General features: G+C 42.8%; 1 long non-coding RNA gene across 2 annotated transcripts in view; it reads right to left on the bottom strand.

The window, feature by feature from the left end:
* The window catches only part of LOC118781921, a 38,639-nt gene extending 16,699 nt beyond the window's left edge, over nt 1-21,940 (bottom strand). The window contains exons 1-2 of one of the 2 annotated variants that reach the window (XR_005005123.1): nt 21,815-21,940; nt 7,460-7,586 (exon numbers count right to left, since the gene is read on the bottom strand). This is a non-coding gene — a long non-coding RNA (uncharacterized LOC118781921). Of the gene's footprint in view, nt 1-7,459; nt 7,587-17,936; nt 18,078-21,814 lie in introns of those variants that run through there. The other variant, XR_005005124.1, reaches the window with a different exon arrangement.
* Nucleotides 21,941-22,904: the final 964 nt, after the last annotated feature.

The raw sequence follows: 22,904 nt of genomic DNA, 5'->3' as shown, positions 1-22,904 counted from the left end.
TGAACTCTCACCAGTTCACAGACAGACTCGCCCTCATGCTCACGCTAATGCTAACAGACACTCTCCCAGCAGTCTGTATTACTCCACACACAGAACAGCCAATACATATCAGCATTTATCTGTTTACATGCAAAATGTTCAATCTGTACTTGAACACTGCCAGCATATTAAAGGAAAAATCACAACCACCATCTCAATAAAACTATGTCCCCACACATCAACACACATACTATATGTGGGGAGCATGGTTTAACGGACACACCTCTGTTCTCTTGTGCTGGAAGTTACTCTGGATAAGAGCGTCTGCTAAATGAAAGTAATGTAACCTAAAGGGAACAAGCCTGCAGGGGACCTTTCTTCTCCTACCCCACAGTTAAGACACATTACCACAGCTGGACTTGTACTAAATGAAATGAATGTAATATGCAATGTAATGTAAAGCTAAAAGGCTAAGCCTAACAGGCCTAATCACCGCACTGCCTTCATCTTTAATGACATATCATTATAATCATTTCACTGTCAAAAAAAAAAAACTCTGGCAGCTCTTATCACATTGATTGGCTAAAGCCTGACCAGAGTGGCAGACCAGCAGGTTTCTCTAAAACTGTTTGATTTCAGTGAGGTGAGTATATACATATATATATATATATATATATATATATATATATATATATATTTCAAACACCTACTGCTAGGGGAATACTTGGCTCAACTGCACTTACTTTCATTCCAAATATTATACAGTGTGGATGAGAGAGGCAACTAGGTTAGCAGACAATAGCTTCACCCTTGTGTCCATCAGTGAGTTGTGCAGCCTGACAATCCATAAACCACTGTCCATCTAGCCTGTCTATCTATTCTCAATCAACAGCTGTCTATTCCTGTAGCCTGTCTGTCTACCAACAGTTCTCCATTCCTTTAGCCTAGCCATCCATCATCTGCTTTAGTGTCTTTGTTTACTTTAAAATCAGCCTGATAATTTGATGGATGCCATGCAACACAAAAAAGAACAATATTTATTGGATTGTTACTCTGAACCATCCAACAAAAATAAAAGCTAGCAGAACGAAGCAGTGTCTGATTGGAAAAGACGAATAGGCCGTCAGATCACATTAAAACATCTGGGATGAAAGATGACATGAATGGATTGTTTGGCTTGCACAAAGGGAACACGAAATGACTTATGAGGGCTGCTTAATTACAAGAGAAGTACTTGGTCCACATAGTTTAAAACATTTATTGGACCCGATTCAGCTCTCCTAATTTTGATTTTCAGGAACCGACATAAGGAAAAGCTCATCCTTATGTTGCCTGCATAAGGCTTCTCATTTATTCTAACTTATACTGAGTAAGTTGTGCCCAAAAGTTAGACTGCCATAACTTTTCTTATTTGGGGATAAATCCAAGGCGCTTGGTGGGGAGTCTGAAACAGGCCCACTGTATCACTTCATAAAATCAAAAAATCATTTCACACCACAATAAAGTGCAAATGCAAACCCCTCGCCTAAGAACGTCCTGAAGCGTAGCCCAGAGAAAAATCCAAAAGAAAAAAAACATTTTGAGCCTAGTTAGAAGAAAGAAAGCAAATACAAAGCGTGTTCCATTTCGAGTGTTAGATTCAGCGTGCTCACGACGGCAGAGCACAAAGCCAAGCAACACAAGCCGATGACCCTCTCACTCTGTGGGAGGTGAGCGCTAAGGATTTCACAAGTTATGCTGTACACCGAAGTGTGAAGTTTGATTTGCCACAAAAATATCTAGTTGTCCTCATAATGAGGCTGTGTGCAATCTTAAAGGACCAAAACTGCAAACTCCAAACAGCAGGAATTTAAGTGAAAAATGATTTGCTGAGGTGAAACTAAGGATATCACATTAATATAGGCTTACAGTAAACAGCCAACGAGCCAAAAGAGTGCCAATGTAACCAGGGTTGTCTGGGAAGGTAATAAGGCAATAAATCGTCAGCCACTGTGTGATTTGTAGTAAACTGCATAACTTAACAGTATATTTTATATTAAAACATTTACAGGAGGACCCCCGGCTGATAAAAATTGACAGCTTTAAACTACCTTAGAGTTCAGGCCCAAGGGTGACTTCTCTATCATCACTAAACTTTGGAACACTACCACTCACCACCCCACAAACCTCACCTGTCCCACCAAAAACACCCCTCCTGTACCAGGTGAACAGGGCAAACAGGCCCTCTGTGCCCTCTTCCGATTTTGCAGGAGCTGACAGCAGTTTCCTTCATGCTCAGCGGGGCCCGGTTGGGTCTGAAACCCCGACAGGATGACGTACCTCCCGAGAGGGGAGGGAACTCTGAGCGTGCAGATTTCCCATGATTCCTCAGGGATCGCTCTGCACCATAACTCACCACCGATGCGCTTTTCCATCAAACACACGCCCACACTCTGTGCAGCTGTGAGTGAACGAAGAATAGAGCTCTGCAAACAGATACAGACAGCTCTCACACTCCTGCGTTAAACTACATTTAGGCTGCTGCTGTAACCCAGGGATACACAACCCCAGTCCCAGTGGGCTAATCTACTCCAGGTTTGCCGCTGTTCACAACCCACTAAGAGTCTCTGAAATGGCAGGACAGATTATGCTTGTTCAATTAAGGCACAGAGTACCTGAATCAAGAACTAAAAGCATGGAAACCAGGCTATGTACAGCAGGCATTAGCAAATCAGGCTGAACCCTCCACCACCTTGATCACAGAAGTGCTTTCATAATTAGGGAAAAAAAAATCAGCCAGTCGGAACTGTTAGAGAAAAACAAATATTGTTTATTAACTTTCAGACCTTTCAGAAATTTACTGGTGTGTCCTAGGATGGTGGGGGGAAATTATGGGGAGGCTGTGGGCCCTCTCACACCGAGCTGTGATATCCCAATTTCATCCCCATCTTGAACAATGGTCGGTGCGCTGACAAAAGTTTACATTACGCTACATTACATTATTGGCATTTAGCAGACGCTCTTACCCAGAGCAACTCACATCAGTTACAGTTTTTTTTTTACAATGTTATCCATTTATACAGATAGGTATTTCACTGAGGCAATTGGGGGTTAAGTTCCTTGCAGCAGTGCCACTGTGGGGAATCGAACCAGCAACCTTTAGGTTATGAGTCCTGCTCCTTAACCACTATGCTTCATTGCTGCCCCGTTTGTTTGACAAATCAGCTCTCCAGCTAAAACCCTATGGTTTACAGAAGTAGCTCGTACTCATATGTAAAATTATAGACTTGAAAAGATGCATGGATCGAAAGAATTCCCGTAACCTGATTCATAAAAGGTCTGCTATCCTAGCCTAAAATGACAAAATAGGAGCTGTTTCAACAGCAACCAATGAATGACTTCTACCACATGTCCATCTTGCAGCTGTTCTCCAAAGACGATGAGGAAAAGGTGCTGCTAAATTACTCTGGAGGAACACTGCTGATCCTCAGAGGTCAAGACAGAGGCAGAAAAGACCCAGAGGAGAGGGGAAAGAGGATTGGGCACTGAAAGAGGATTACAGACCACTCCGGGATCTTCCAGCTCATTCTCAGCCGAGCCGAGAGAACAGGAGTATCCCCACAGAGGGCTGGCACAGGAAGGGCAAAAGAGACAGGGAGAGGAAGTGAGCGAGGGGGCGGGGGTAGGGGCGGGGCAGGGGGGGCAGGGGCGGGGGCCTGGACTGTCTGTCTAAAAGCTGCCCTCCCCCATGTCACAGGCGCTAAACAGACTCAGCCACAGCCAGGCTTAAAGGCGGAGGTCAGGGCTGAGGACGATCAAGAGGCCACTTCTGACAAGCAGTGAAAAAGTCATATATGACCATTTAAACACGGTCTTAAAGGAGGCATCTCGGTCTCTAACCTGATGTCTGTAAAATGAAAGCATCTTCAATACATCAATAAATACATCGAAACAACAGCTGTTCTCCACTATGCGAGCACAACTATGAAAACTGCCAAGGCATCGCCTGCCACCCTTACGCCAGTGCTAGCATGAGAGCCGCAGAGCATGATGGGTAATTCACATTCCTGTAGAGCCAAATGGCAACGCATTCCACATCTGTCTGATGAATCAGAAGAGGAGAGAAGGCTACTGCTACCTTCACCTCTCCCAAACCTGCCTTACCCTGTCAGCAGTCAGCCAGTGCACAAACTTTCTGTTGTACTGTGAGGAATTGTGGGTTACATAAAACTACCTGCATACCTGAACTTCACTTTGAATATAACTGCACTTTAAATGCAAAATTCTGTCTCCGAATTAGCTCTGGTACACTACACTCCATCCCCTGACCTCCTGTGACCTCAGATAATGAGGTAACAATAATGACTAGCTCCATGTTTGTGTGTGTGCATGAGTGACTCTGTGTGTGTGTGTGTGTGTGTGTGTGTGTGTGTGTGTGTGTGTGTGTGTGCGCACATGTAAGTGAAACCCTATCGTTTGGACCTGAATTCAGCGCTAAGCAGATTTTCTTCTTAGTCGCAGGAGAGAGTAAAAATTGTGAGGGAGATTTTGGAAAGATCCAAATGAGAGTTCATGGAAACCCTGTCGCCTTCAGACTCCAGAGCAGATTTTATAGATAGAAATATCTGAAACAGACAGATGGCCATCAGTGAGTAGCAGGAACAAAAAAAAAACCCACAAACCCTCATAACAAGAAGGGACCTAAACTAAGTTCAGCCACCATGTGTCTGGCCAGATAGTTCTCTGCTCTAATACCCCCTTAAGACATTTCCATTTAATTATATCTGCACACACTTTTTATAGTGAACACTAGACTGTGAATATAAGTATTAAATTACCCTTTAATAAATATTCACTTTGTAACCTTATCCCAATGTCAGACAGACGGCACGCCGGGCTCGGCATTCAGACCAAGCATGTGTTGGACAGGTCCTGTGCCAGAGCTAGGCCGACACCCCGGACCCTCTGGTTTCTGGAAGTCACCGCTGCAAAATTAACGGCAAGTTTAATCAAGGTGAACCATGCAGCTTGGAAACCCCTTAATAAGACCTTTTTATTTGGCCGGGGCTGAGGGCTAAAACCGATTTAGGGGCCGACACAGGCTGCTCTGTGCGGCCGCCGGAAGAGGGAATGGGGAGCTAATATTTTGAAACACGTTCTGTTTGATTTCTGTGTTTGTCTTTGATACGTTTCCTGGAACTCTTTAGCATCCGAAGCGCGGCAAAGCGGCCTGGTGGTTGGAGGGGAATCGGCCAGAGGTCACTGGCTGCGAGCTCCATCCGGCAGCAGACTGCGGGGTGATCCCAGAGGGGCCCCCCCACATCCTGCTGGGAAGGGGGAGGCACTGGGGGCTGCCGAAAGTGACAAACGCATGCGACAAACACATGCACCTACATACTCACAGCTCCTGATTTCATTACTGTGGCAAAACCCATTTTGTTTCATGGTACTTCCCTTATTAAAAAAAGACACTTGGTTGTTTCCACAGATGGCTGTGACACGACAGAGATCGAAGTACCGCTCATGCACGGGTGGGCCACAGCTAAAACATTAACCCCGGGGTTAAAAAAATCTGCCTCCTGCCTCTCGATCTCATACAATACAGCTGGAACCCCCCGATCCGCAACGGAGCTGCAGCACACCGCCAGTCATGCCTCAGGGAGAGTGCACAAAGAGCCAGTCCAACAGAAAAGTGAAGTGAGTGCTAATGAACTTCCTGCTCGTGTGCAGACTGCTCTGCAGAGAGGGACCGAGGCTCTGTATGGCTGAATCGCATTTCCTACCAACGCTCATCGCAGCTCGGGACGGGTTAAGACATTGCAAATACATTGCGGATCCACAGAGACACGCCACTTCATCTGCCACAAACTAACAAAAGAACTCTGGCGTCATCTTCATCCCACCTCAAACCATAACTGGGCATCACTGTTAATAGTAATCACCTCCTTTTCTGCGAATGCTCTCTCTCTTCAATCTTTCCAACCTACAACTGCAAGCATGATGGGAGTTATTGCATATCTACGGGCAGTGTGATATTTAAGATATCTAGTTATATATTTTTTCCCCATTTTCTCCCCAATTTGGGATGGCCAATTCCCCCGAATTCTGGAATGTCCAATTATCATCGGATGTTCGGTCCCATTGCACAACCCCCACTGTCAATCCGGGAGAGCGTGGACAAGCACGTGCCCTCCTCAGAGACACGTGATGTCAGCCGCTGCTTCTTTTCGCACCGCGGTCCACAAGCTAAGCTAGCACAGAGATGAGTCGGAGAAAGACATTTCGTATGCAGCTTCGTCACGTGGACCACAGGCACCCGATCGACCAGCAGCAGTCGCTGTTGCTAAATGGGACCGAAGCCCCTGCTGACGTACCCACCCCTATCCCTGGCGGAACGAAGCCAATGTGTTCCGCCTGTGAGCTCCTGGTCACTGTCGGCTAGTGACAGCTAGTTATATATTTCTGATATCAAGTTAGATATCAGTTAGATATCTATTAGAGATCTTAAGATATCTAACTTGAATAGATGTAACCTGTCCCAAATTCACCATGTTTTGAATGTAAGTGTGTATGACTTACAACATTGAATATAATATAATATAATATAATATAACGTGCATTCACACTTACATAAAAAGGAAAGGTCTGCTACACTGCTGTCCAGTGAGGGTCGGATTCCAGGTTCAAGCAGCTTTAAATAAAATCAAAATCAATATCAGCTCCTGCTTTTGTGCCCGACAGTTTTGTGAAACCCTCATGAATAATTTTGTGAGCACTACAACACCACTAAGCACAGCCCATTCTTGGAGGAAAACACTTCCCTTCCAGGACAATTAAAAGTTGGCCTACACGTTTGTCAGAGAAAAGACCACCACGGAGGGAGCACACACTCCGTGTACTCACTTCCAGACCGAGTCATACTGGAGCCTCCACTTTCACTGCCTCACAAAGGCAAGAAAAATAACCTGACAGTGAGAACATCCAATGACTATTTTCACTATTTCATGAGAAGCGCTTCTTTGGTTCTATGCCTGCTGTTGCAGTAAAAGTAAAAATGACAGAACAAAGGAAAAGCAATCCCTGTTTAAAACTAGTCTGGGTCAAACAATACAGAGAATGTCAAACAAAACGGCATGACTGACAAACTAGCACCAGCCACTGAAGTTCAACAGGGGAGGTTTAGGCCTACCCATGGGGCACACTGATCTACAACAGTTTGTGCTCCCGAGTGGTCCAGCTGGCACGGCGGTCGTCTTCAGTGTTGGCTAAGCCCTGCTCTCAGACAACCTGAGACCTGTCAGGTACCCGCGAGTTGATTGGATGATATTGTTGGAGAAGTGCCTATCCTCCAATCAGCACCCGCTACACTGTGGAGCACTGTGTGCCTTTTCATGTGAGAAAGGCTGCATTCATTCTATTTCAGTGCTCCTGTATGACCGACTGAAAGGAGTGAGCCAAACCCAGACATGACTGCGTGAAGGGGGGACTGGGGCTAACTCACCAATCACAGCAGAGATCTCCACTCAGCTGGACCAATAATATCCAGCCCCTTGCTCTGCTCCTCAGTCTTCCCCGTTTCCTCTGTGTTTGTCCTCTCACGGCGGTCTTCTCCCTGCAGGAAAGTAGGCCTGAAAAGAGGGAACAGAGAGAGGTGTCTCACTCAGCCTCACACAGGTGTGAATGTCCGCCTCCTCATTGGCCAGGTGGCTTTCAGGGCACACCGGATTCGGCCACACCTTCCTCTGTGGCTCTGAAATCAACGCACTGAAGTCAGGGTGTCATATTCCAGCACGATTCCCCCACCCCCACCCACACACACACACAAGGACAAACATACTGAGATCTGTTTTATACAGAGTTCATTAACAGAGATTACTCGGCAAAACATACATAACCGCAGTACAGAATCTACCATATTGTGAGGATAAATAAACTATGACAACCAAGACAAGCACAAATCGTGTTTTGCTCTCGCCAGCACTGGAGGCATGTGGCAAATGTCAATAACGGGCCGTGTTATCTAGTGTGTAAGTGCAGCTTCGAGCTCAGCGTCGCAGCCTGACAGGGAAGCGTTCTCCCTGTATGATGAGCACTCAACACAAGCTGCCACGCGCCAACTTTCACAGGCACACCGAATCTGGCACTAGATCACATGACTCTTACCGCGTGCACAATGGGACATGTTATTTGCGAAACCCGGCCTGAGGATAACCTAACGACTTTCAGAAATGATCTGCTGCGCAAGGGTCAGCCTGACGGACAGCAGTGTAATGCAATTGACTAGAAATAATTCGTTCAGCGGGGGCCAGGAATAGAAGTTATTTAAAAAAACACTCACACAGGGCTGTCTGTATTTCCTTGCCAAGTACCGCTAAAAAGATGCCTGTCCCTGCAAACTGTTGCTACTTTTGTTTACCGGGACTCCAGGAATACCGCATCGTTAGGCGAGTAAGAAGAAAAAGAAACATTTTCAATTACCCTTGTCTATCAATTTCTGTCTCTCCCTATTGTCTTGGTTTGGTCTGTCTGTACGGATTTATAAACACGGATTTAAAAACAGCCTGAAGTACGAAGAAGTAATAATCCGCGCAAAGCACAGTTCACTGTGACACTAAACCAGAAACAAAAGGTCATGCTCTATTTAATTTGTTTCATGTTCTATTTACCTATGGAATTTAACGTGTTTATATCACTTCAGATATTCAAAGAAAAGTTCATCAGAACATGTTTCTAAAATGTATATATTTTAAATATTACCTCTTTTAGAAGAATCTGTTTGTTTATTTTCTCATGGAAACATCTGTAGATAGGCTATGGCTCATTTTTATTAACAAACTGAGTAAACTAAGAGAGTAAAATCTTGATTTAGAAATACAGGCTTAACACTCAATGTGGATATAATGCAGCACTGAAATGTACTTCATAGCTTCCTCCTCAGAACTCCTCTATAGGGACTTTGTGCCCTAGTTTAGTTTTAAATCAAAACATTTGTTTGCATTCTATGAATGCGTCTGAGACATGTTTCTGAGAATTCTGACTGACTTCAAACCCTAAACCATGTTTTGAGTGAAAATAAGGACTAAAAAGCAGTGTGGGAAGGGATATTCTTTAGTATTCCGGCAACAGACAGTCCGAACTGAAAACAGAAAAACGTAATTTTACTTTGGACACATTGCTCACCTTCACGTAATAGTACAGATAAGTGAGAGAACAAATTAATGACCAAAGAGAGAAGAGGAGAATATACGCCCAGAGCTGACACGGGGCGGTTGAATTATTGAATACTGAGACCCAATATTCCACTATGAGAACACTGATTACGATAAAAATCTGATTTCTTGCTCATGTGCAGGAGTCCCTGTTTCATTCCACCTAATTCATGTGGGGACACAAGACGATCTTTGGCAAAATATCTGACATTTCATTCCTGTAACTGAGTTTCCTTCCTGAAGTGCAAATGAACATGTGTCTCCCTGCAAAGATTGATCACTTAGAGAGACCAATTGAAGAGTGATCACTTAGAGAGACCAACTGAAGAGTGATCACTTAGAGAGACCAATTGAAGAGTGATCACTTAGAGAGACCAACTGAAGAGTGATCACTTAGAGAGACCAATTGAAGAGTGATCACTTAGAGAGACCAATTGAAGAGTGATCACTTAGAGAGACCAACTGAAGAGTGATCACTTAGAGAGACCAATTGAAGAGTGATCACTTAGAGAGACCAATTGAAGAGTGATCACTTAGAGAGACCAACTGAAGATTGATCACTTAGAGAGACCAATTGAAGATCGATCACTTAGAGAGACCAATTGAAGATTGATCACTTAGAGAGACCAATTGAAGATTGTAATTAATGAGGAAGCACATGACAAGAACCTTGAAAGAATTCCATACTATTACATTTTAAAAATTAACTGCAGACATTTATTAGGTATTTGCTTTGCAGGTATTGTGTGAATATAACCTCCTGGGTATAAACTGAAACTGATGTAAAGCACCTTTCTCCAGGGTAATTTAAACATCCAACCTTTTGGCTGATCTCCACCCCACCCTATGTATTCGCTAATTGTTTCGCGTTCTGTTATGGTAATGAAAAATGTCATCAAAAAAATCAAAGAAAAGCATTAATCCTCATTTTGTTAGTGTCTCACCACATTCCTCGGTTATGTAATAAATGCACCCGAGACTAAAAATGGATTGGAATACACTCCGCTGCGGACGGACAGAGGGGCATGAGAATGCCACTGCGAGTCCATTCCCACTAATTAATTTTCTCAGACTTTCAGCAGAACCCTGGCCAACCCCCTGGCACATTCTCTGCCGCAGAGCAAGTGGAAGCAAATCTCAGCACCGAGAGGATGCCTTCTACGCCCTAAGTTACAGGAAGCAGCACAGAGTTCAGAACAAGCACAGTCAGAGATTGCAGACCCTCGATTCAGCCTCAACCACTACTGGTCAAAGGTCGCTACTACACCCACTTGAGACAGTAATCTGGTATGCCTATGTGTACAGGAATTTAAACATGAAGTCTGCCAAAATTATACTGCCATCTAGGTAATTGTAAAGGACAGGAGAGATGATCATAGCAATCTGTGGCGGAGCAGTACTGATATTATCTCATCAGTATTCCACAACAGCAATATCATTATTATAACAATCACTATTGCACAGTAGTAGTATTACCACCACAGAAGTCAGTCCTCCACAGCAGTGTGGTTACTAATTTTGGACATAACAATATTCTTCCTGTTACGTAATACTTTGAAAACTATTTTTTTTCATGTCACCTGTCTTAAAACATTTCAGTATCCTGAAAAGTATCTATTTCTATTTTAGGTAACTAATAATTAAGAGCCATTAGAATACATTTACATTTATTCATTTAGCAGACGCTTTTATCCAAAGCGACTTACATAGGTTACAGTTCTTTACAATGTTATCCATTTATACAGCTGGATATTTACTGAGGCAATTGTGGGTTAAGTACCTTGCCCAAGGGTACAGCAGCAGTGTCCCAGTGGGGATTGAACCGGCAACCTTTCGGTTACGAGTCCTGCTTCTTAACCACTATGCCACACTGCCGCCCACCACACACATGCATGACAACAAGGGCTGAATCTGCCAGCTGTATAACTAAACAAGAAAATAAAACCCAGGGAAGGTGTCTGGATGGCCATGACGAGCATTCATAAATCTCCCATCAAAGACCACTGCTGCAGTGTGTGCTTTGTATGGCCAAATAAACACTTTCCCTGGGGTTCACTTTAAACCACTTTCTTTTCCAGGAAATCCCACTGAGACATATGACTCTTAGTTAAACTACTAATCATTTCAGAGAAAGGTTTGTGATGTCACAGACAATGATGCTGAACTGCTGGACCACTCCTTTCTCATTTGGCAAGCTTGGTTCTGGAATGTGTAAAGAGTAGCACTAGTAAGTTGGTAGAGTCAGCATGAAAACACGGAGGTGCTTTTCCAAAAATGCCTTTACTGCACTGGCATGAACAAGATTTTGGCTCATGAATAAGAGCACAATTTCAAGCCATTTTAGAGGGCTTTTGGAACCAGCACTCATAGAAGCTGGTAACCAGGAAAAATGAACTGTGCAAAAAGCCCAGAGGGACACTGGAAATGATATAAATGGCCTAAGCATAATCACTCCAGTTTCTGGTTGTCCACCTATGGATCCACGGTGGAGAAACTTTCAGCTGTTTCAACTGCCTTCCAGAAGGGCCTTACGTTCCGGCAGGAGAACGTCATTAAAGCACCTAATTGTGTTTCAGGCTTTAACGGAAGTACAGCCCACTTATCATAAATGGCTACATAGCCATACGAACTGAAACCAAAGAGGAAAAAAGTACCCAGTGTTTTAAAAATAAAACGTTGAACCGACCATCACCATGATTCTGAGAAGGAAGGAAACCTAAAGAAGTGACTGCATGTGGCTGGATCTCTGCAGAGAACTGGTGGGAGTATTCATCAGATGCAAACTGATCAGCTGGACAGAGAAGCATTGCTCCTGAGGTCACTGCATTGAAAGCACTTTGCCTGTGCTTGGTCACCGTGATGTTTACCATACATGAAGAAGGAGCAGAAGAACCAACAAGTCGGTAAAATGTAAACCGATCCATTTCACTCTCCTGGAATAATGTGTTTGGTAACGTACTGTATGTCAGTAACTGAGTCAGAACATGAACGTGTTCAAAAGCTGAAAATACAGAATGTGACCCCTTACATGAACCACATGTATAAAAACTGACAGACACTGCCGTTAGTTTGCCTCCAGTTCACTCACAACACACTCACAAATTAAGAAATGGCGAGCTTAGTTGGGCCGAATGGCCTGTTCTCGTCATCATATGTTCTTATGTCCTTAACAATGCTCAGTGTTTAAACAGCCAAGATCAGACACAGGGAGTCCCAAGATACAGTGACCTGCACTGGGAGTAGTGAGGATTCTACCTTTTTACAGTCACTTGGTTTTCTTAACAAGCGCCTGCTACTCAACAGATACATGATGCAAAAAAGACATAACTCCATCAGTAAGACCATCTCCTGCTAACAAGTTCCTTGACCATTCATGCCAAGGCCTGTAATCAGGTATTCAAATACACAGAACCCATAAACAAGAGACTAAAAAAAAAATTGAACCCTGAAGCTCTGGGTTTCTTGGATCATGTTCAGAACAAATAATTGGATATGCTGTAGACTACAACCATGCAGTACGAATGATTCAATGTTCCAAGTATGCAAACCAATCAGATCTGATGGTGACAAGCAGTAAAGTACCTCTTACTGGTCTTTCAGTTACCTTTGATCTAACAAGAGGCTGAAAAATAAGTTTGAGCCTCTATACTATGCTTGGGGAAAAACATTTCATAATTGTCTGAATAGTAACAATGATTACAGATCCAGGGTACTGATGAAAGTGATTTTATGTGCACACTTCAGTATGAATATTTCACTTCAGCTGCTCCCTGACTGCTTTACTTAAGCAGTATGAGGGCTGATTCTACACCAGCTCTTCTCAGATGTGGGCCTGCAGCATCACTCTCATGGACCCTGCGCTGACTGATGATATCATCACTGCATCCCTGCCTCTTCTGAGGAAAATTCCACTTAAAATTAAGAGTCATTTGGTTTGTACTCAGAATGCATATAATTCCACAATAATATCAAGGTTCTCACATGAATACATGAATTTATTAGTAGCAGATATGCATGACAGTACCTTTAAAAACTAACCCCAAGAGTGTCTGCTAGAAATATATTTTCATATTCATGTGACAACCTTGGCAACTCAATTTCATGCACAGCAGTACCCAAAAAGTGCAACAGATGTACATAGCAAACTAAAGCCTCCAGATTAACTCAAAGCGCAAAGCACTTGGTCCTTAACTTTGTGCTGCTGATTTAAGCAAGTTCTTACTTTCACAGCCACAGTGTGTGCTTGGTGATCACTAAAATGAACAAAAAATAATGCAGTTGTTTCATTAATTTCATTAGTTGAGTTACAAAATAATTTGCAGTGTGGGTAAATCCATTCTAAGCAAACCTTTCCTCCTTATTCTTTACACAGAAATGAACTATAGAAGTTTTCTAGAATAATGTCCTCACTCCATATTACAAATACAAATTTCACAGATCAATTCAAATCTTTGTCTATCTACAAAGACATTTCTCCCTTGGTAAAGGCACTGAATCAAAGAGACTTCTGTATGCTTTATTCATTAAATTACATTATTGTCGTGTAGAAGATACTCTTACCCAGAGTGACTTCCATAAATCAGAACTTTATCTGTTTATACATTTGGTTATTTACTGAGGCAGTTTCAGTACCCTGCCAAAGGGCACAGCAGCAGTGCCGTAGTGGGGAATTGAACCGGCAACCTTCCCACTACAAGCCCTGCTCCTTACCACCACGCCACCTCATCCCCCACTGTATGCTAAACCCTCGCAGATATTCACCCTGTGCAGTGCTGTTTGAACTGAGTGTGTGCATGTGAATATTATTGCGCAAGTAAAAAATAATCACTTAGACACAGAAATAAGCTTGTGGTTTCTCCAGAGATTCCAATGCCTTGTTTATGCGAGGCAAAACTCCCTTTTAACACAGTGTTTCTTTCAATGCAAGATAATCAGTACCTGTGCTGGAGCATATAAGATCCATCCTTCATAAGGAATAAAAAAAAAACCCATTTAACACCAACACAAAGTGTGCATTTGGAATCAGCCGCATGGCACAACAGGCTAAACGCATTTTCACCTTTTCATTCTGTTTCACAAATGACCAACAGGAAGAGCCGGCTTCCACTCGGCTGGAACACCCAGTGGGGGCCAGGGCTACATTCTTCAGAGGGACAGGAACTTCGGCGGGCTGAGGGTAGCCCAGAGGGCCCGCCTCTTTATCGGGAATCCCGCTCACTCTGGCCGTCCATAAAGGCTCCCTGAAAACTGCGAATAACTGAAACCAGACCGCACAGGAAACATTTATTTGTGCATCAGCGCTGGATTTGCGCTGTAACCAGCTGTTCTTAAATCTGCTACGCACACAGAAAGATCCAAATCAAATGCACGCTCTTACGCCCGTTCCCCCTTTTTTTTTGCTCCTTTTAGCCTCTCTCCCATGCAGTGAGTTATTCACAGATTTTTTAAAATCTATTTAAAGAGGCTTTTTAAAATATTCCTCCATCTGTTCTCATTTCTGAACATAATAATAAAACAGTTTTGGGATTAATAATAAGGCATATAAGGCAAACTCTCCGCTCTGTGTGACTGACATCGCACCTCAGCTCTGTCTCTTCTACACCGTGTTAGCGGTAACAGCTCGTTTCCAACATCACCGAAAAACAATGCTAAAGCACCCCTTCTCAAAAAAGCTACGCACTCATGGATAAAGAGCATAGCACATGCGTTGAATACATTCATGTTTCATGTTTAGGCCCCAGTGAACTGGCGCATAACGCACCGACCTCCTGAACCGGGAATTGTGGGTTCAAGTCCCAAATGGAGTGAGTTCTTCAATTTTGTGTACAGCAGTGTGGTGTAGTGGTAAGGAGCAGGGCTCGTAACTGAAAGGTTACCAGTTTCATTACCTGCAGGGGCACTGCTGCTGTACCCTTGGGCGAGGTATTTATCCCACGGTTACCTCAGTAAATATCCAGCCGCAAAAAAATTGTAACCTGCGTAAGTTGCCCCTGGATGGGAGCGTCTACCAAATGACAATAATATAGTGTAATGTTTACTGTGTTATCAAGAACAGAACTTTGGGAATATTTTAATAAGCCACTATATTCCAGAAGTATACCTTGAATCAATAAAGGGGTTGATGAGTTTTTCTTAAGTTAACTAAAATGTGGTTTTCCCCCTCTCTGGAGAGCACCCACTGTGAAGGTCTTCTGTGACAGTCTGACTCTTATGGTGCAAAGCTACTTCTACATGCATTCAGTTGGTAAAGGCTCTGATCCACAGCAACATACAAAGCAAAGGAATATAAATGTATGCAGTGATGCTTCATGACCAGCAGTGTATCCACAAACATCAAACCACGTGTGAACATGTGTCGGTCTCTTCACACAGCGTTATAATAACCAGAGCTACGCTGGAAAATACAGGCTAAGTGCTCCAATGATCAAAACAACAACAACTCCTGCCAGTGATAACTGAATAAAATCTGACTGACTTTACTGACTGCATCACTTGGACCCCTGTCGTGCACAGCGTCCGGGCTACCTGAAGAGATGATGTCACAGCAGGTCACACGCACGCCGCATGATTCGGTGTGTTCAGTTCCCTTGATGGACACTGAGCCGTTTTCATAGAGTTTTAACGAGGTACCCAGCTATTGGAAAGGGAGTCCAGGCCAGCCTCAGGCACGGTTCCAAGAGAGCACATTATCAGAAACATCTCACTCAGGCAATGCAAACATTAAAGAAAACAAACAGACAGAGGTGTGGTATCAGGAATGTGAGAAAGTAACGTGATTTTGATTGCTTAGATAAAGTTTAAATTGCAGTAACTCCACATGTTTTGTGTCTCTGAGAGGGCGGTCCAGACCACACCACAGTCACCAGTGTGTCACAGCCCTGGACTCCAAGGTCTGCTGGAGCTGGGACCAGACAACTTCTGTCTCAAACCACCCACAACCTAAACCGCACTGAGTAGGTGGATACCATGCTGATAAAACCATCCGAAGGCTCAGAAAATAGATTCTGTGACACAGCACTGGGACCAGTTTCAAATCAATCCGCTTTGGGTCAGTCAGGTGTCACTGACGGGGATAACTTCATGCTCGCAAAACGTAAAAATAATAATAATAATAATAATACGTAAAAATTGTTTTGCAAAGCAAAAACAATGTGCGGACTGCACTGTACATGGCAAAGCAAAGCGACGTACTGAAATCATAAATACTGTACAACATTAAACGTTAAAACTTAGCCGAAGCAACACAATAGCATTTAATAACCGGCTATATCTTGTTAATTTTTAAAACTGCATCCGTTAGCACCAGTGTAAATATTCGCATGAATGATTTACAGCATGAAATTTATCATTAGAGGAGCTGCCGAGGATTCGGTCAAGAAAACAGGTAAATCAAAGAGTTTGTAGAACTAACATAATGTGCACGAAACAGCCGAAAGCCAAGCACAAATTCTGATATTTCTTTAACAAACGACAGTCTATACGTTAAGGTGTATGCTTGTTATGTCACATTTATTTACCATGGATGAATCAATTGTCAATTTTTGAGTTGAATCACTAACTCGTATACAAGAGTAATGAAGAACGCGCACATTACTACAAGTCACGGTACATTTCCAAGCTGTAATGAGTAGAGCATATAGGGCTGGTTACTGTACATCATAAAGAAAAAGCAGAATTACTATGACAGGAAAACAGCAATATGGTGGAGTTGTTACACGTCCAACATATTTTAAATGCTATTTTATTTGATTGCCTGGGAATGTCAAAATGTAGTTAAACACCACATTTTAAATAACCAAAACACTACTCTCGCGCAAAAAGCGGTTAGGATACCGCCGTTACACAAACGGGACGGAACCAGAGCTTGTTTTTCCATTTGTTTTGTCAGGTTCAGCAGTGCACACACATCGTCAACAATGTGTCCAAACGTGCCAGACGTAACTCTATCAACGTCACAGTAGACTTTATAAATCTTGAAATAAAACTGATTATCGTGATTCGTTTGTTTTTCGCTGGAAAGTTTGTTGCTATAAGAAGGCCTTTTAGTACTATATTGCCCTGTACATTACCACACTGATCCAAAATCATATGCGCTAGGAATTGTAAATGGAATTGCTATATTATCAGTCAAACTTAATTCGGTCTGTCACTGATGTCATATCCGTAACAGTGCCACTACACCCACTGTAGCTAGAGCAACAACAATAATAATACCTCTAATGACCAGAGTGCATTTCACTGCACTAACTGCAACTCAGTCTTTACTTTACTCCTCGACAGACAACATGTCCATTTTTACTCTCGATTTTAAAACACGTAAAATTCCGCTGCATTCACTAGCTAAGTTCTATCGAAGCTAAACACACTAGCTCACCTTTTTTGAAATTAAGACGCTTACTCGTTGACATCAAAGCCACTTCACATTACAAAAAAAAACAGTAAAGTGCTGTACTTTAATACAGTCGCTGTCAACTCCATGAAAATAAAAGAACAAATTACAAAACATGATAAACGCCAATGGCATTTTAACATCGAGAAGTGCTCACTCAAATGAATTCACGACTCGTCAATTAAATTTAGCAAGCCAACACACCGTGGATATAGTTTTTCAATGTTCTCGTAACATGCACAGTAGTAATACTGTACATTATGTTGCATTAGCTGCCTTGGATTTTTTTGCTGTCCTTCTGACTCTCCGTCTCCCTCTCTCTCCCCTTCGGACTCAGTGAAGTCCTTGCGTGTAATATCGGTTCTATTTTTACAACTCACCCCTTTTTTCAGCCCGTCCCTCGCTGAATATAGACACTCCGTACCAGTGACTCCGTTAGCTACAGTGACATAAACGCACTCGCATACACACACGCTGGTACACGGCGTCTATTTTTGGTGAACTGACAAACTCCGAACGAGCCAGCCTCATGTCACTGAACGGCTCCTCCCTCTTTATATGACGGACAGCAGCCCAAGTTAAAGTCAACCTCCTACCCGCGTCGCGTCGCAAATGAGAAAAAAAAATCTCCAGACTTTCACTAAAACTTTCCAATCTGCCGGGACCGAAAAGTCGTACACTGCTTTTATTCCTGAATGTGGACCTTTCAACACAGGACTTTGCTTGAATGTTTGGCTGTGCGTGCCGAACAGTACTGTTTTATCAATAAACAAGGAGGAAAAGGCAAACTATGTGACACTTTCAACATTTGATAGCGCAGGAAACTGCTCCATAGTTGTCATATGACGTCATCCAAGACAAAGAAAAAAGTGTGGAGATGCGCAAATAGTCTTACACATTTGAAAGAACGAAAGAAGTAAAATGCAAGTAAGCTATCTATTAACCACTTATACAAGGACAACGAAAGTTCCACACGGAATGTCCAATAAATGTGTGTAAAAACTAAGCCTCTATTTAAAAAAATGTTGATCGACTGATTTCACAAGTTTTTAAAAGAGGTTTCGCATTTCATTTCTCAACACTCAGGCAGCGCTCCCTTAGATACCATTGACGTCATTCTCTAAGGTACCTACAACAATAGGTCCACCAGTTTTGGAAAGACGTTTTGATAACCCAATAAAAAATCAGATGAGTTTTGCAGGAACCAATCCACGGAGTGGAGAGGTTTATCCACGAGTCGCATGTGTATAAGTCACGTGTGCTAGCTGGGTCTCGGGAAGAGGTGTGGTGCGGGGAAGGGATTGTTTATGCCGGGGTTTAAAGAGAAACGTATTGATTGATTCGCAGTTGCGCACAAGTGACAGAAGCGAAAGTGTGTTTGAAACGGCACATTGCTTTCATTGAGTAATTAGTATCTTTACCGCTATCGAATATTAAGCTCTCTGAGACAGCTCTGTATTCCGAGTGACGTTAACACCAATATTAACTTCGTAAAAGGGCCGTTTTTCACTGATTGATAATATTAATCCATTACAATGATTCCAAAAGTGGAAAAAAATGTATATTAATAATGACTTACAATATTAACTTCACTCCGTCAAACAAATGACAAACTCTCCCTGTTTCACTTTTACTGCAAGTATACTATGTACACGCTGAATTGTTTTCAGTAAAGAGGGGGATGCTTCCCTTTCTTCGGTTCACACTCTACAGTAAAATATTCCTGATTTCATCATGCGTGGTCATTTTCAGAGGGAGTTCTGCAAAGTGAGGGGAGATACGGTGGCGCCAGAGCAGGGCTTGTAAACCAGTTGTTGCAGGTCTATTTCCTGTCTGGCAGTACAGCATAAGTACAGTCTGACTTATTTTCCACAACCTCCCTATCTACAGAGATGTTACATCTGACCTTTGCTTTTTTTGTTGGTGTTTTCAAAGGCTGTGCTGAATTCAGTAATTAAAGTTTGTGGTTGTATTTTAGTAATAATAATAATAATAATAATAATCACTGTCAGAAATAAATACCAGCATATTTTTTGCTTTTTCCCTTTCGTCCTGCAGGCAGCGGTGCCTCAGGCTTCTGCAGTGTGTTTGGATCTTTGAGAGGCTTTCAGGTCAGTGTTAAAGTCATGTGACCAGGTGGCTCAATGTCTTCTGTCTTTCCTCTGAGAGGAAACCTCTTCGCTTGCTTTTAAGAGCTTCAGTGTCTTACTCTAAACGTATAACACAATAAATGTCATAACAGAATGAGACTTTGTTTAGAGGTTGGGTGAAATTGGACTATACACCTGTCTCCACGATGTAAACCTAAGGTGCCTACGGGAGTGTGTACAGTAATCTGTCAGTTGGACGAGCACCAGAGTTCACAGTTCTGTATTCGGCACAACAAACAGGTAATCATTTTGTAATAACTCATAGTGGAGCTCAATGTCATAGTATATTACCGTTTGTTGAACTATGATGTGATTTTATGTAGTTTTAATTGTAACGTATTACAGTGTTGAATAGGAGCTATTCTGTCATTTTTTCATTCTTATGTTTCTGGTACTGAATTATCCTGCTCTCTCCTGATCAGCTTTTGAATAGCCACATGTTCCATGCATACCAGTCTGTCTGTCAAAATCATGCCAACCTGGTCACACCCATTCCAAACTGTATGATCTTTTCAGTGTTTAGACTTTGCACAATGTGTAAATCTGTATTCATACCTGGCCTCTCTGATTCCACATCCACACCAGTTGTTAATGTTGGACTGTACAACTGGGTCTTGATTAACTCAAAGCCAGAGAGCCCGCAGAAATAGTAAGGGCAAAACTGGACACATGGATCCACAGCACAAACCCCAAACTGGCGCCAAACCGTGCAAAGTGCACAAAATATCCAAGCCATCTGGGGTCCGAAGATTAGCAACAACTGAGTTCATTTTGTACTTGTCCATTTTAGCTCCACACTGTTTTCAGAGAGCGCATACTACCAGGACATTTGCCCATGCCCTCTTCTCTTTCCCGCAATTTGAAGGGGCATGAAATCACCTCGACAGTTTTTCCCTCTTTTCCAAAGGGTGCAGAGTTCACAGCAACAGAGGAGCAGCTTTGTATTTTTCTCACAATTACACTTTCAAGGGTTGTTTTGTCCATCTGTTTTTGCATGTTTTTAGTTGAAGCTTTATAGACAATAGAGTTTAACTAAATTTTTTCGTTTCTACTGAACTTCTACATAACATGTACATCAACTAATTTTTAAATACAGTTCCATTCATAGTGATGCATATCTCAGTTTAAATAGGACAAAAACATGTTCTAAAAGAAAAAATGCACATATTATATTACTTAAAAATGAAAATAACATTAAACAACACAGATTTAGATTTCATTATTATATATATTAAATCTTATATGGCATGTTGAATATTCTTGTGTGGTCATTGGTGTGAGTAAATATGGAGGGAAATGTACATCATAAATGAAAACCATGCATCAAAACCCTTGGGAATTTTTTGATGTTAAGATAAAACACAGGCTGGTATCTGCATGACTGTATACGTTGTTTTCATTTTAATTCCAGTAAGTAGAGTTTGCTGACAACTTGTGAACATGTGAAAGAGAATAAATACGGTCAGGCTCCGTTCATTAGAAGCCCTGAAAAACCGATGTCAATGGTCAGTCTCATTAAGGCATTTTCCCTAGAAAATGCCTTAATGAGACTGTCCTGTACAGTCCTTCTCCTTGACTTCTCCAGACTTTCTTTTTCTTTTTGAACACAAATGTTGTATTTATGATCCCACGTGAAGGTCCAAGTTGCAAAATGGCACCATATACCAAACAAGACTTGTACCCCAAAGGTTCCTGGTTCAAATCCAAGTGAGGGCACAGTTATTGTGGTCTTGGGTAACATACTTAATCTAAATTGCCACAGTAAATATCCTGTGGTGCAAATGGATAACTTGTACAATTGTAGGCTGTACAAGTTGCTCCGGATGTTTAGCAGATGTAAAGAAATGAAATAATGTCATACTAGCCCATTACAGTATCATAAACAGGTGACCAAAAACATACATATGACCGAGCACACTGCTTTTGGTGATCTCTTGAGATTACAGCCTCCTAAACATATCTCATATTGTCAACAGGTCCTTGTCTGTTGACATCATACCCATCTGTCCACCATACCTTTGGCATAAATCAAGCACCCTCTCCACCCCACTCCCTTCCGCCGCCACCCCCACCCCCTCTCCGCATCCCAGAAGAGCAGAGCATCTCACCTGTTCCTCTGTCTCTGCAGAACCTGCTGCTGGTCTTGAGCCTTCTGATGCTCTTATCCTAACAGTACTCAGTCTCTCTCTCTCCTGCTCTCTCTATCTCTCTCTCTCCCTCTCTCTCTCCCTCTCTCTCTCTCTCTCTCTCTCTCTCTCTCCTTTTCCTCTCTCTGCCGCTGCTTCACTCTTTCCCAGTCCCTCTCTTTCTCTCTCTCAACTGCTCTCTCTCTTTCACTCACTTTCCTTTCTATACCCTTCTCTCTCTCTCTCTCTCCCTCTGTCTCTCCCTCTCTCTCTCTCTGTCTCTCTCTGTCTCTTTTTCTCTCTCTCTCTCTCTTACTTTCAAAGCCAGACCAGCTGGCTTTGGATGGCTTCCTTCGTGCCCCCTAAGAGGGCTGACCTCACACCCTGTGCCTCCCCTGGTTCCTGGATCTTTCTGCGGGGAGAGAGCCCGGGTGACAGCGGTTTGAGGGATCAGGTCCCACGTGCGCTCAGACATGTCGGGCATGCGCCCTGCCGCAGGGCCGGGCTCCGGGGCCCACCGGGCCACCTGCAGCTGTCTGTCACAGAAACTGCAGGGAGGGGCTGGGAGGGCTTCTATTTTACTTTTGCTAATATTATTAAGATGAGTGAAAAATAATGCCAAAAAAGAAGCACGTTTCATATATTACTGACAGTACCGCCCTCTAGAGTATAAGTCTCAGTCACCTTCTTGAAATGGAGCCTCTTGGCTGAGAATAGCAGTTGATTTGCTGTCAAACTGTTGCTAAAATCGTGACTCTTTCAGCAGTGTATCAGAGGTGCAAAGCAGTGGCCTCATAGCCGAGGGTGATGATTGCTCACGATAAAAAAAATCTCAATCCTAAAGTGCACGCAGAGCACAGGGAATGCTACCTAGCTGTGGTGAAAATGACAGATACCAGCGAGATGTTCCCTCCTTCCAATGTTTTAAATTTCGTTTAAAGTGGATCCCCCCCAACGATCCAGGGCATGTTGACATTCACATATATGACGTGAAGGGAAGTTTGATTACTCCTGCACCTTTAAATTCTGACATCATTTGGCAACATTAAATCATAGGGGTGGGGGCGCAAAG

The sequence above is a fragment of the Megalops cyprinoides genome, chromosome 8 (assembly GCF_013368585.1).
Source record: "Megalops cyprinoides isolate fMegCyp1 chromosome 8, fMegCyp1.pri, whole genome shotgun sequence".
Lineage (NCBI taxonomy): Eukaryota > Metazoa > Chordata > Actinopteri > Elopiformes > Megalopidae > Megalops > Megalops cyprinoides.
Note: the sequence above shows the minus strand (reverse complement) of the source record. Positions and strands in the feature narration are given on the sequence as shown.